The sequence below is a fragment of the Adiantum capillus-veneris genome, chromosome 6 (assembly GCF_014529385.1).
Source record: "Adiantum capillus-veneris isolate H3 chromosome 6, ASM1452938v2, whole genome shotgun sequence".
Taxonomy (NCBI): domain Eukaryota; kingdom Viridiplantae; phylum Streptophyta; class Polypodiopsida; order Polypodiales; family Pteridaceae; genus Adiantum; species Adiantum capillus-veneris.
Window position 1 is genome coordinate 116,865,010 of NC_140936.1, and position 11,659 is coordinate 116,876,668.

The following is an 11,659-nucleotide window of genomic DNA, read 5'->3' on the forward strand; positions in this document are numbered from 1 at the left end:
ATGCCAACTGGCAAAAACAGTATGCTTATTAGGATACATAGTACGCTAATTAGCATACCTTCAATTAGCATACTGTGCATTTTTGTTTGTGCTAACTTTCACAGCATAGTATGCTAATTAGACCACACATTATACAGAAAGCTGTCATCTCTTCTCCTTGAAACCAGCAAAGGTATGCGAATTAGCATATTGTTTATCCCAACTGTCATAAACAGTATGCTAATTAGAATACACAGAGAACTGAAAGTTGCCATCTCTTCTCCTTGAAACCAGCAAAGGTATTAGCATACAGAATATACAGAAAGTTGCCATCTCTTCTTCCCTAAACCAGCAAGGGTATGCCAGCTGGCATAAACAGTATGCTAATTAGCATTCTACTCACAACATAGTATACTAATCAGCATACACAGTATACAGAAAGCTTCCATCCCTTCTCCTTGAAAACCAGCAAAGTTATGCTAATTAGCATATTGTTTATGCTAACTAGCATATATAAGTTTATGCTAATTAGCATTAGCATACACAGTATACAGGAAGCTGCCATCTCTTCTCCTTGAAAACCAGCAAAAGGTATGCTAATTAGAACATTTTGTTTGCTAACTAGCATTAACAGTATGCTAATTAGCATACCATTTATGCTAATTAGCATACCCACAGAACACAATGAGACAAGTTGTACAAATGATCTCTCTTAAACTGAGACCCCTCACCAAATCCATGTATACACAAAGCACACAAGAGACACAAGAGACAGAAGATACCCAAGTTTTTGATAAAACTGCATTATCTCCGAGCAAGAAGTATATTGAAGATGCAGTGATTACAACTTAAAATCTGAAGGGCATGCTATTATAGATTTCTTCATAGCTTTTTGGGTTGATTGTGTACACTTGTCATCTCCTTGGGATGTGCTCCGTGGGTATTTTGATACATGTACCATATGTGGAAGTACATGGACGATGGGCTGTTTGTGGTCTAGCTTGAAGGTGTATGCATCCAATTGCTCATAACACAGACCTTGCACAACATATGAGCCTCTATCAATTGCATTGCCCCACTCATTGAGGTACCCCTTCTCCACCTTCTCCTTTGCTGCAACACACTTGACTAGGTAGAAATCCACATCCTTGACGTTGGTCAAAGCATCTGGATTTACAACAAATGTGTCACCAGCACATAGAACGCTACTCAACACATCATGATGACCTTCGTATGTGAAGTCATCGTAGGTGGCTGCTTCATCTTTCGAATCTGACGCAGCCTCATCAGGGAATGGTAGTAGAGTATGATAATCCCAAGGCTGCACGTGAGCTTTACTGACGCAGCGATTCCATCTTCCGTGCATGCATGCATCACAGAAGCATGACAAGGCTCTTGTTGCAAGGGTAGTTGGATCCCCAAGGTTGTGGCCATGAAAAGCATGCAGAGAGCGAGTTTTTGCCACAGTGGCACAATTCCACTCTACCTCCCTGTTCACTTCCCCCTCTTTAACCTCCTAGAACACACTGGCACATTCCCTTTCTTTTGAAAGATAGTGTGAAGGTGCTCCCTGCGAGACAGGTTGGCTTGCCAATAAGCAACCGCATCAGCTGCACACCGCAAAATAGCTCCATTAGGTTTTAGTTGTTCATGGGTCAAGGTTATTTTCACAACTGCTTATGCACCATCATGCTCTCCCTTGCCGTGCCCTGATCCAAAGAAGAACCAGATCATCCCCATCTCTGTGAGTCCACCATATCTTGCAACGAAGTAAAAAGGATTGGCTCACTTGAACTGTGAGGCCACACCATCAGGCCACACCCAATGTTGCTTAGGAGTGACACCCTCTTGTTGTAACCAATCACGGTGTAGCATGAAGCAGTGTTCCACGAACAACGTGCCATGCACCTTGTCATCTGATATGAAGAAGTGGATGGTTTTGACTACCTCCCCTGCCCTACGGTAGTATGTTAGGTGTACAAACTTGAATGGTTACTTGACTAGAGTGCCAATGCATTGACTGAATCTCATTTTGTTCCTTGAAGGCATAATTCTCTGCAAAATCAACAACTGACAAGACGACATCGTCCGAAAACCGAAGAAGGCAATCCTTGAATTGTTGTCCTTGCCATCGAGCCACATAGTTATGAGTGATAAAGAGCTCCAACTTGGTCTTCAAGAGACTCCCAGCACTGCATTTCTTTGTGCAAAAGATCTTTTCTTTTGTTATTATTTCCATGCTTGTCTTGAGCTTGTACATACGCAAATACTTTCACATTAATACTATTACCTGGCTTTGCTCTCTCCAAGCAATATAATTCCAATGTATTCACTCCACATGTCAAACACTCTCCCATCAGGCATTCCCTTCTATGGAAAACTGTATCTGTGGGCTTTGGACAGAGAACAGACTCCCACATATGTATGACACCTTTGAACGTGTGATGTGAAGCCAAGTAACCCTTGCTAATGTTCTCACTTGGGACACAGATACCAGTCACAACCTGCTCCATGCAGCCCAAAAGCACGAGAGCGCATGTGGTTCAATGTGTCCTTCAAAAAAGACATTTGCAGATGGTATTTGCAATAGCATGTGTATCTATCCTTCAGCCGCCTACAAAAGAATGGCTTCAACATCTCAAAGATTCTCATGCCAGTTTTTCAATCTGGATGTTTTTCCTTGAATCTATGAAAGAACTCAACCTGCAACATCCAAATGATGATCAGTATTTAGATTGCTAACGAGGACATCCAACAATTTCATGAAAACAAATCATAGTGACAATCAACATCCTAATGTGCATGCAACAGCGTATGTTAACTAGCATAAAGAGTGTTAGCTAGCATATATCTTGTGTTTACCAGGTAACTCTGTATGCTAGGTAGAGCACAAGGCATGCTAATTAGCACAGACCATATGCTAACTAGCATACTCATTAGGACACCCATCATGCTGTTGAGCATACTAGGTGCTAACTAGCAGAAATTATGTTAATTAGCATACATCTTGTGCTGACTAGCTAGCTCTGTATGCTAGGTAGAACTCAAGGCATGCTAACTAGCATATTCCATATGCTAACTAGCATAACCCTTGTCTTAAATAGCATACCCATCATGCTAGTGAGCATACTAGTTGTTAACTAGCATAAGTGGTGTTAACTTGCATACTTTTTGTGTTGACGAACTCTGTATGCTAGGTAGAGCACAAGGCATGCTAACTAGCATACCCAGCCCAGCTGCTAGTTCTAACTAGCATAACCCTTGTCTTAAATAGCATACACATCATGCTATGAGCATACTAGTTGTTAACTAGCATAAGTGGTGTTAACTTGCATACTTTTTGTGTTGACCAACTAACTTTGTATGCTATTTAGAACTCAAGGCATGGTAACTAGCATACTCCATATGCTACCTAGCAAACTTCATGTGCTAACTAGCATATTCACTTTCTGCTAGACATCGTACTTATCATGCAATTGAGCATACTAGGTATGTTAACTAGCATACCATGTATGTTAATTAGCATACATATTGTGTTAACCAACTAGCTATGCATGCTATTTAGGACCCAAGGCATGCTAACTAGCATAGTCCATATGGTAACTAGCAAAATCCTTATGCTAACTAGCATAGTCTATATGCTAACTATCATACTCACTATGCTAACTAGTATACGCATTAGGACACCCATCATGCTATTGAGCATACTAGGTGCTAACTAGCATAAATGATGTTAATTAGCATACATCTTGTGCTAACTAGCTAACTTTATATGCTAGGTAGAACACAAGGCATGCTAACTAGCATACTCCTTATGCCAACCAACATACTCCATATGCTTACTAGCATACCCAACCCATCTGCTAGTTCTAACTAGCATAACCCTTGTCTTAAATAACATACCCATCATGCTAGTGAGCATACTAGGTGTTAACTAGCATAAGTGGTGTTAACTTGCATACCTTTTGTGTTGACCAAATAACTCTATATGCTATTTAGAATTGAAGGCCTGCTAACTAGCATACTCCGTATGCTACCTAGCAAGCTCTATATGCTAACTAGCATAATCACTTTCTATTGGACAACGTATTTATCATGCAATTGAGCATACTAGGTACGTAACTAGCATACTAGGTTTGTTAACTAGCATACTAGGTTTGTTAACTAGCATACCATGTATGTTAATTATCATGCATATTGTGTTAACCAACTAGCTCTGTATGCTATTTAGAACCCAATACATGCTAACTAGCATACTCCATATGCTAACTAGCATAGTCAATATGCTAACCAACATAGTCCATATGCTAACTAGAAAAAGTCTACAGATCAGTATGCTATTGATCAGCATATACAAGTTACTAAGGACTAGAGATGTAATGCATAAAATGCATAAGTTATGGTACAAGTATTTGATTGATCACCTGAGGCTCGTCTAGGAGGTGGGTGTTCTATGTACCTTTTCCTCCCAATCCTCTTTGGACAAACATCCTTCTTGTTCGGTGAAACGCGAGTCTCCACTTTCCAAAATGTGTAGACCAATTCCTTAATTTCATTTGTGATAGGGCTATGATGATGTTGCTTGTGACATGCAACCAATGAAAACAATCGACCATCAACATCGGGCTTTGCCTGTCGTGATCTTGCCTTGTGCTAGGTGCGACGATTGACATTTAGGAGCCTGGCAATTTTTGCAATAGGCATGTTTTCCTTTGAATTCAACATCATCTGCAATGCTGCATTCTTCATAAACAACTCCTCATTGGAACCTGGCTGCTTGACGGTAGCCAGTGTGTTGCGGACATTGGAGACAATTGCGGTCTGTACAGTAGCCTCCTCCTCAAAAGACTCGTCATAAATCACCTGAACATGCGGATTTTGAGCAACAAGATTCCAGATTTCCCACTTTGCTTCTGTATTAAAACCTTCAGTCCTACTCTTGAAAGCTCTCACAATCTCGGAGGAGATTTTCTTTTCTCCTCATCGTTGAGGGCATGATGTTGTCGCTCAAATTTCATTTGTTTCTGCTCCCATTGTTTCCTCTTTCTTGCTCTCTCATATTCCATGATTACAAAGAGCTGGACCTTGGGAGTTGTAATTCATTGCCTATAGTGGCTCTCTTTTGCTTTTTCCTGAGAACTGTAGACGTGCATAATATGTTACTTACTTAAAATCACTTGAATGTATAGCTTTCAACACTTGATGTTGTAATACACACATACTATGAACAAATGCCCTCACAAAACTATAGATGTGACCAACAAAACCAATGACTTCATTTGGAGTGGGTGGGCTATACATAAGATTTGCTTACCATCGGATTACAGTACGGCTCCATTCTAGCATTGGAGCTAGTGGCAATAATGTTTTCTTCTGGTTCTCCATTTCTGTAGGTCTATGTCAGAACGAGAGAAAGAGCTCAGCTTTGACAACTAATCTCTCAAGCAGGATTCTCGGTGCAAGGAACGAAACAAAGAGAGAGAGAGAGAGAGAGAGAGAGAGAGAGAGAGAGAGAGAGAGAGAGAGAGAGAGAGAGAGAGAGAGAGAGAGAGAGAGAGAGAGCAAGACTCAGCAAACCGCCTGCTAATCTGAGAGAGAAATGAAATGAAATGAAATGTTATATTAACGTCTTCAAAAGGCCAAAGTGACCTATGAGACCAGAAAGTTACAATGTGGTGGATCTGATACAAAGTCAGAGTCAGAGAAACAAGATGACAACAATGACAAAAATGAAATGACAAATGTCACAATAAAATACTATGCAATCCTGAAATACTAGGTGTGAACATCAGCTAGCTGGGATAGCTAGATCACAAGCAATCCAGCATCGGTCGCTGGCGGATCTCATCAATCTCCTCCATGGTTAGTAGTCTGACCGGGCGTCGTGCATGTCGAGCCAAAGTGATCCGAATCCTTTGATGCAGCCTCCGCCGATGCTGTGTAGTCCTCCGTAGTCGTGGGCGTCTGGATCTTCCCAGCTCAGTCGATCGGTCGATGAGTGTGCCTCTGGTGTGAGACGACGAGCTCTGTTGTGGTAGTAACTCCTCCGGGTGTCCAGTGGCAGCTCTGAAGAAATCTGTGATCTGTCTCTGGGAATGGCTAGACTCTCCTCTCATCACGCTCTCTCTGTGTCTGCGTAGCTCGAGCAAAAACAAACCCAAGCATCTCTCATCCTCGTACTGCATGACTCTGGAGAATGGTCCAAAGCCCTCTCTGAACAAGCAATGGAAGCGGCCTTGTATCTCGTAGTAGATGGGGCAGTGGCATGTGTAGTGCAACTCTGTCTCAGGCTCGATGTCACACAGGGGGCATGTCCTGGCCTCTGCTGGTGCTCCGCTATATCTCCCAGTCTTGATCCGCAGCTGGTGTGAAGATGTACATATCTAGCCGATAGCACATCGTATCCCATGAGACAAGTGGGTGTCCATGTATCTGGGCCTCGTCACAAAGCCATCAACCGTAAGCTGGAGGAGATGCTCTCTGTAGAAAGCCATCTTCATGCCCAGCTCCTATGCTGGCTGTATCCATGTCCTCCTCGTGTCTAGCTGAGTCAAGTCCTGGCGGATGAGGCTAGTGATCTCAGACAGTGTAAGAGTCAGAGAGGGTGCATCCAGTGAGTACTGGAAGGGAGGCAATCTGTCTATGTTGAACCCATGCGCCTCAAACCATGATGTCATCTCCCCATACCAGCATGTTGTATCTCCCTGCATGGCTAACTGTCGAGAGGACTCAAGTGCAAGGCGGGCATATCTGTCTCCAGGAAGTTCCCACATGCGATGTATGAAGGAGACCGATCTGGTGAGTGCCTTAACCACTAGTGGGGGGGCAGCTAGCTCTGCTCGAACAATAGCACGTGGTACTGAGGCCTTGGATCTAATGAGCCGTGAGATCATAGAGACCAGAGGCTTCTCCATGTCCTCCCATCCATCATTGCGGCCTGTCCTCCCGTGATGATCTAATGAAGGTCCCCAAATCTCATCTCCATAAAGCAGTGCAGAAGCCACCAGAGTGTCAAAGAGCCAGAGCTTCGTCCTAGGCTCCTGAAACTGAACCTGTGAACACATCCTTTCAAATCTACCCAATGCTGCATGGGCTCTGGTCAGTCTAGTCTCTCCTGCCCTCCTCAATGAAAATGTTGGCCCACTAAAAACCACTCCAAGGTAAGTGTACGCATCTATATACTCCACAATTTCCTGCCCGTATGTGAATGCTGGTGCTGACCTCCTGATCCACTGTGGGGTGGTATTAAATACCATGACCTTGGTTTTACCAAGGTTTACGGACAAACCACTTTCCTGAGCAAACCTATTCAGAGCATCCAAGTGACGTTGCATCCCCTCCGGAGAGTCGGAGATCAACACAATATCATTAGCATATAACAATAATGGAATCCATGTCCCTACCAGCTGTGCACCTCTATCACCATCTCTCTCAATGTACTCAGAAACCTCATCCACATACATACCAAATAGAGTAGGGGAGAGCGGCCAGCCCCGCTTCACCCCAATAGTGGATTGAATCAGTGTGGATAGACCCTCTGAGGTGTGTACCTGCCCCACTACTGACCTGTAAAATGCCATGACCCCCCAAATGAGCTCTGTGGGTACTCCCATCTGCTGAAATCTATGCATCAATCTAGCTCTAGGCACTCTGTCAAATGCTTTGCGGAAATCCACAAAGCTACAATAGACCCGTCTCCCATGCGATCTACCCTCCTCAATGATGGCTCTGAGTGTCAAGATATGGTTAAGAGTAGAAAAACCCCTCCTGAACCCTGCCTGCCCGGCTGCGCATATCCCCTCCCTCTCTGCCCATCTACCCAGATGCTGCCCAAGAATAGATGCGTACAACCGTGCCAATGTGTGTCCAATCATGATAGTGCGATAATTCCCAGGCTCCATAGGATCTCCCCACTTGAAGATAGGTACAATAGTAGATAGGCTCCAAGTATCAGGCAAGCCCTCACACATGGCACGGTTAAACATCACTACTAGAAGCTCTGCTAGTAGATCTCTGGCATGTGTGAAATGCTTAGCCACTAAACCATCATGATCGTATGCTCTCCCAGTCCTCATCCGGTCAATGGCCTTCCTCACCATCTCCGTGGTGGAAAAAGCATATGTGTGTGGGCATGGATCGGGAGGGTCGGGAAGGGGGGGCTGGTCAAGAACTGTGTACAGAGATGATGCGTACTGGCCCCAGTCCTCTGTAGAAGTGATGGCAGGGGGGGGAGAGTGCTCCTGAAAGAGCCGCCATGCCTCACGTGAGTTCTGACTCAAGAACAGCTGATATAGATCCTGCTCTAGCCGAGCCAAAAATGCCCTCTTCTTCCGCCGCACTAGGCGTCGGAAGTCAATCTATGATTGTCTGTGAGTGATGTCCCCCAAAAGCACCTCCCTCTGAAGTCTAGCTCTAGTGTCCCGACATTCCTCATCATACCAACTGTTCTGGGGCATGCTCCTCGAACGGCGTCTCTGCTCAGGCTCGGTATGTGGGTATGCCTTTGTTGTTGCATCATGTAGTGTCTGTGTCAATATAGTAGTAAGCTCCTCCAGAGGTCGCCCTGGCTCCTTTGTGCATAGGCGTCTGTAGATCACATCTATGTATACAGAGTCTGTCTCCCACGTGAAGGTGTAGCGAGTAGGGGCTAATGTCCGTAGCCTGTGTGCTACACTAAATTGAAAAGAGATGGTCATTGACACAAGAGCATGATCCACTGCCACACCAACAGGTCTGGGTCCAACCATGAGATCCTAGATACTAGAGATGAGGCTCGGCTGTGGCATGACATAGTCCAGTGTGCTTGCTCCATGTCTGTGTGTAAAGCATGTAAAACCCCCTAAGGTAGGAAATCTCCGTAGGCCATTCAAGATGGCCAATCCATGTGCAGTCCCCATGTCTATCAAGTGTCGTCCATACTCAGTGTGTTCTCCATCTTGTGATAGTCTGGATAGGCCTGTCTCTACAGCATCCAGCTCTCTCAGCATCTCCTCTGAAGTATCATAAAATACTGTCTAATGATAGGCAGTCCTAGCATTGAAATCCCCTAGAATGATGATGTCACCATCTCTAGAGAACTCTCATATGTCATCATCCAAATCGAGAAAGGGGATTGTGCTCTGGGTGGTGCATACACTGACGTGCTCGGGGGAAAGTAGCAAATAGCAATGTAAAGATACCTGTCTGTCTCTGCTCTCAGTCTCACCCACATGTACCTAGCTTGCTCATCTCTGCGGGCTATATGTATCAATGGCTGCAACTCCTCCCTGAATAACACTGTCACTCCTCCTGATCCTCGCCCTCTGCGCTCTGATCATGTCTCCTGTCTATAGGCAGTCTCCCATCTATATCCACTGATGTGAGGCATAGACTGCCCATGGGCCTGATGTGTCTTAGAGTAGAAGACGATGTCTCTTCCCCTGAAACTATCCTCAAAGGCGCCCACATCAAGTTGCATAGATTTATTACAATTCCACGTGGCAACTTTGAGGGTGGTCCCACGGGTCTTGCACCGTCATGTGGAGCGCCGCTCTACAATCACAACCCGGCCATCTCTGTAGAAGGCTGTCTTTCCCTTCTCCCTTGCCGCTTGAATCTCTAGCATTACCTCTCTCATATGCGCAAGCTGTGTGAGAGTGAGGTCATCTCCAAGGAATATGCCCGTTTTCTTTAGTGTAGGACGCTTCTTCAAGAAGTCCTTCTTTGCCTCCATGGATGGGAAATGGATTATTAGAGCTCTCCCTTTTGAAGTCTCCCCATTGCCTTGTGTCTTCTTCCCCACCCTCCATGCCTTTGTATGAGTAGCCTCACTACCCATCATGGGGAGAAGTTCTTCAACTTCCCCTTCCACATCATCTCGGTCTTTTAGACCGGTTACTCTTATATGCAAAGCTCTAGTTTTCTTTCGTTGTTCTTCTTCTAGAGTTATGTTGATGATTGTAGGAGTGGGGAGAGATGTGGTTTCTTTCCCTTTGCCTTTCTTAGCGACTTCTATCCACTTCTCGGCCTCATCCGCCTTCTTTTGCGTCTTCGTGATCACATCCAACCACGAAGACATCTTTACCATCTTTTGTTTCTCCTCCTCTTTGATCATCCGTACCTGCTCTTTGATGACCTTGATTTCCTCTACTATCGAAGGCTGGAATTCCCCCTCCTCTAGTCCACTGCTCCCTCTATCGACAAGTTCTCGCTTGAGAGCTGAGACCTCTTCTTTAAGTGCTTTGGAGTCCGCCTTAAGTGCTTGTAGCTCTGCGTGCAGGTCCTCTTTCTCTTTCTTCCACTACGCGCCTTCATTGAGAAACATTTGAAGAAGATTGGCCTTCTCTTTCCACCATCCCTCCATATCTGCTTTCAAATCTTTCATCTCCCTCTCCATTTGTGTAATCCGCTTGTTTGTAAGTACAAAAGTTGCCTTCGGATGGGGCTTACATACCGGCGAAGCAGTCATGACGTCCATCAAAAATACAATCTGCACTTCTGTCAAGTCAACCCACTATGTCCACATCACACATACATCCCTGTCCCGCATGATGCATACATGTGTGTTCCCCATATCAATCATACATTTTTTATTTTTTGCAATTTTCTGTCAATGCTGAAAATTATGTAATTCTGAAATTCTGAACTTTCCCTGCAAGTCTGCAACTCGTGAGAAATCTGAAAATGTGAAAATGTAAATTCTGTATTTCTGCAGGTCTGAAAAATTTTGCAGGTCCAAAAAATTTGCAGGTGTAACTGCTCGCTATCTGCACTGTAATGCACCTGTGGGCTTGGGGGGGGTGGGGCGCAGTCCAGCCACGAATAAGCCCGTGTGGTGGGGGGTTGGGGTGGGGCAGCGCACTGTCACAACGGGGGGGGGAGGGCGTAGTCCAGCTGAGAGATACCTTACGCTGCTGTGGCGCAGGGTGCAACCCAGGTGGCGCGCAGCAGGCACGTGGCGCGCAACTCAGCAGCAACAGGTGGCGTGCGAGAGAGAGGGAACAACCCACGCAGGTGAGAGAGAACAGCCCACACAGCTGAGAGAGAGAGGCTGAGAGAGAGAGAGAGAGAGAGAGAGACTCCCCACTTCGTCTTCAGTAACTGGAAATAGAAGCACATGAGGAGGGAAATAGTTTCTTTATGGAACATTTGAAATTCAAAGGACTTGCCCATCCATTTTTAGTATATGCTAACAAGCACAAGTAACTAGCACTATCCGGGACAACATATTCAGTGACACGTTAACATGCTTCTACCCATACCCTTATAACCCTACATGCTCAGCACACTAAAGACCACTCTAGATTTTCTAAGGGATGAGTCTGACTTAGCATGCCAAGTGCTATGCAAGATCGCCAAAATGTTTATCACTGCAATCAATGTGTTCAAAGATGGAAGCAATAGGTAATCCATGGACCATTTTCATTAAAGGAAGCAAGGGTTATGTTGGGATCTTGCCAATATGTCTTCAAAGAGTATCATTATGGTTTCATACGCAAGGTTGATGTTCTTAACGAGCCATTAAATGAAAACCCTCTACGAAAGCTCCATCACTTGATTCTTCAAAATCGAATAATCCATCTTCAACCCACTAACAAGGACCTTAATGCTAAGCACATCACCTATCAGAATGAAATAGTTTCAAACCCCTAGAAATACATCACACGTGCAACTAAAGCCAAATCAAGGGTAGCAAGGTATA

General features: G+C 44.7%; 1 pseudogene; it reads right to left on the reverse strand.

Annotated features, from left to right (window-relative positions):
• Positions 1 to 219: 219 nt before the first annotated feature.
• On the reverse strand, positions 220 to 8,966 carry LOC147456132 (uncharacterized; annotated as a pseudogene).
• Positions 8,967 to 11,659: the final 2,693 nt, after the last annotated feature.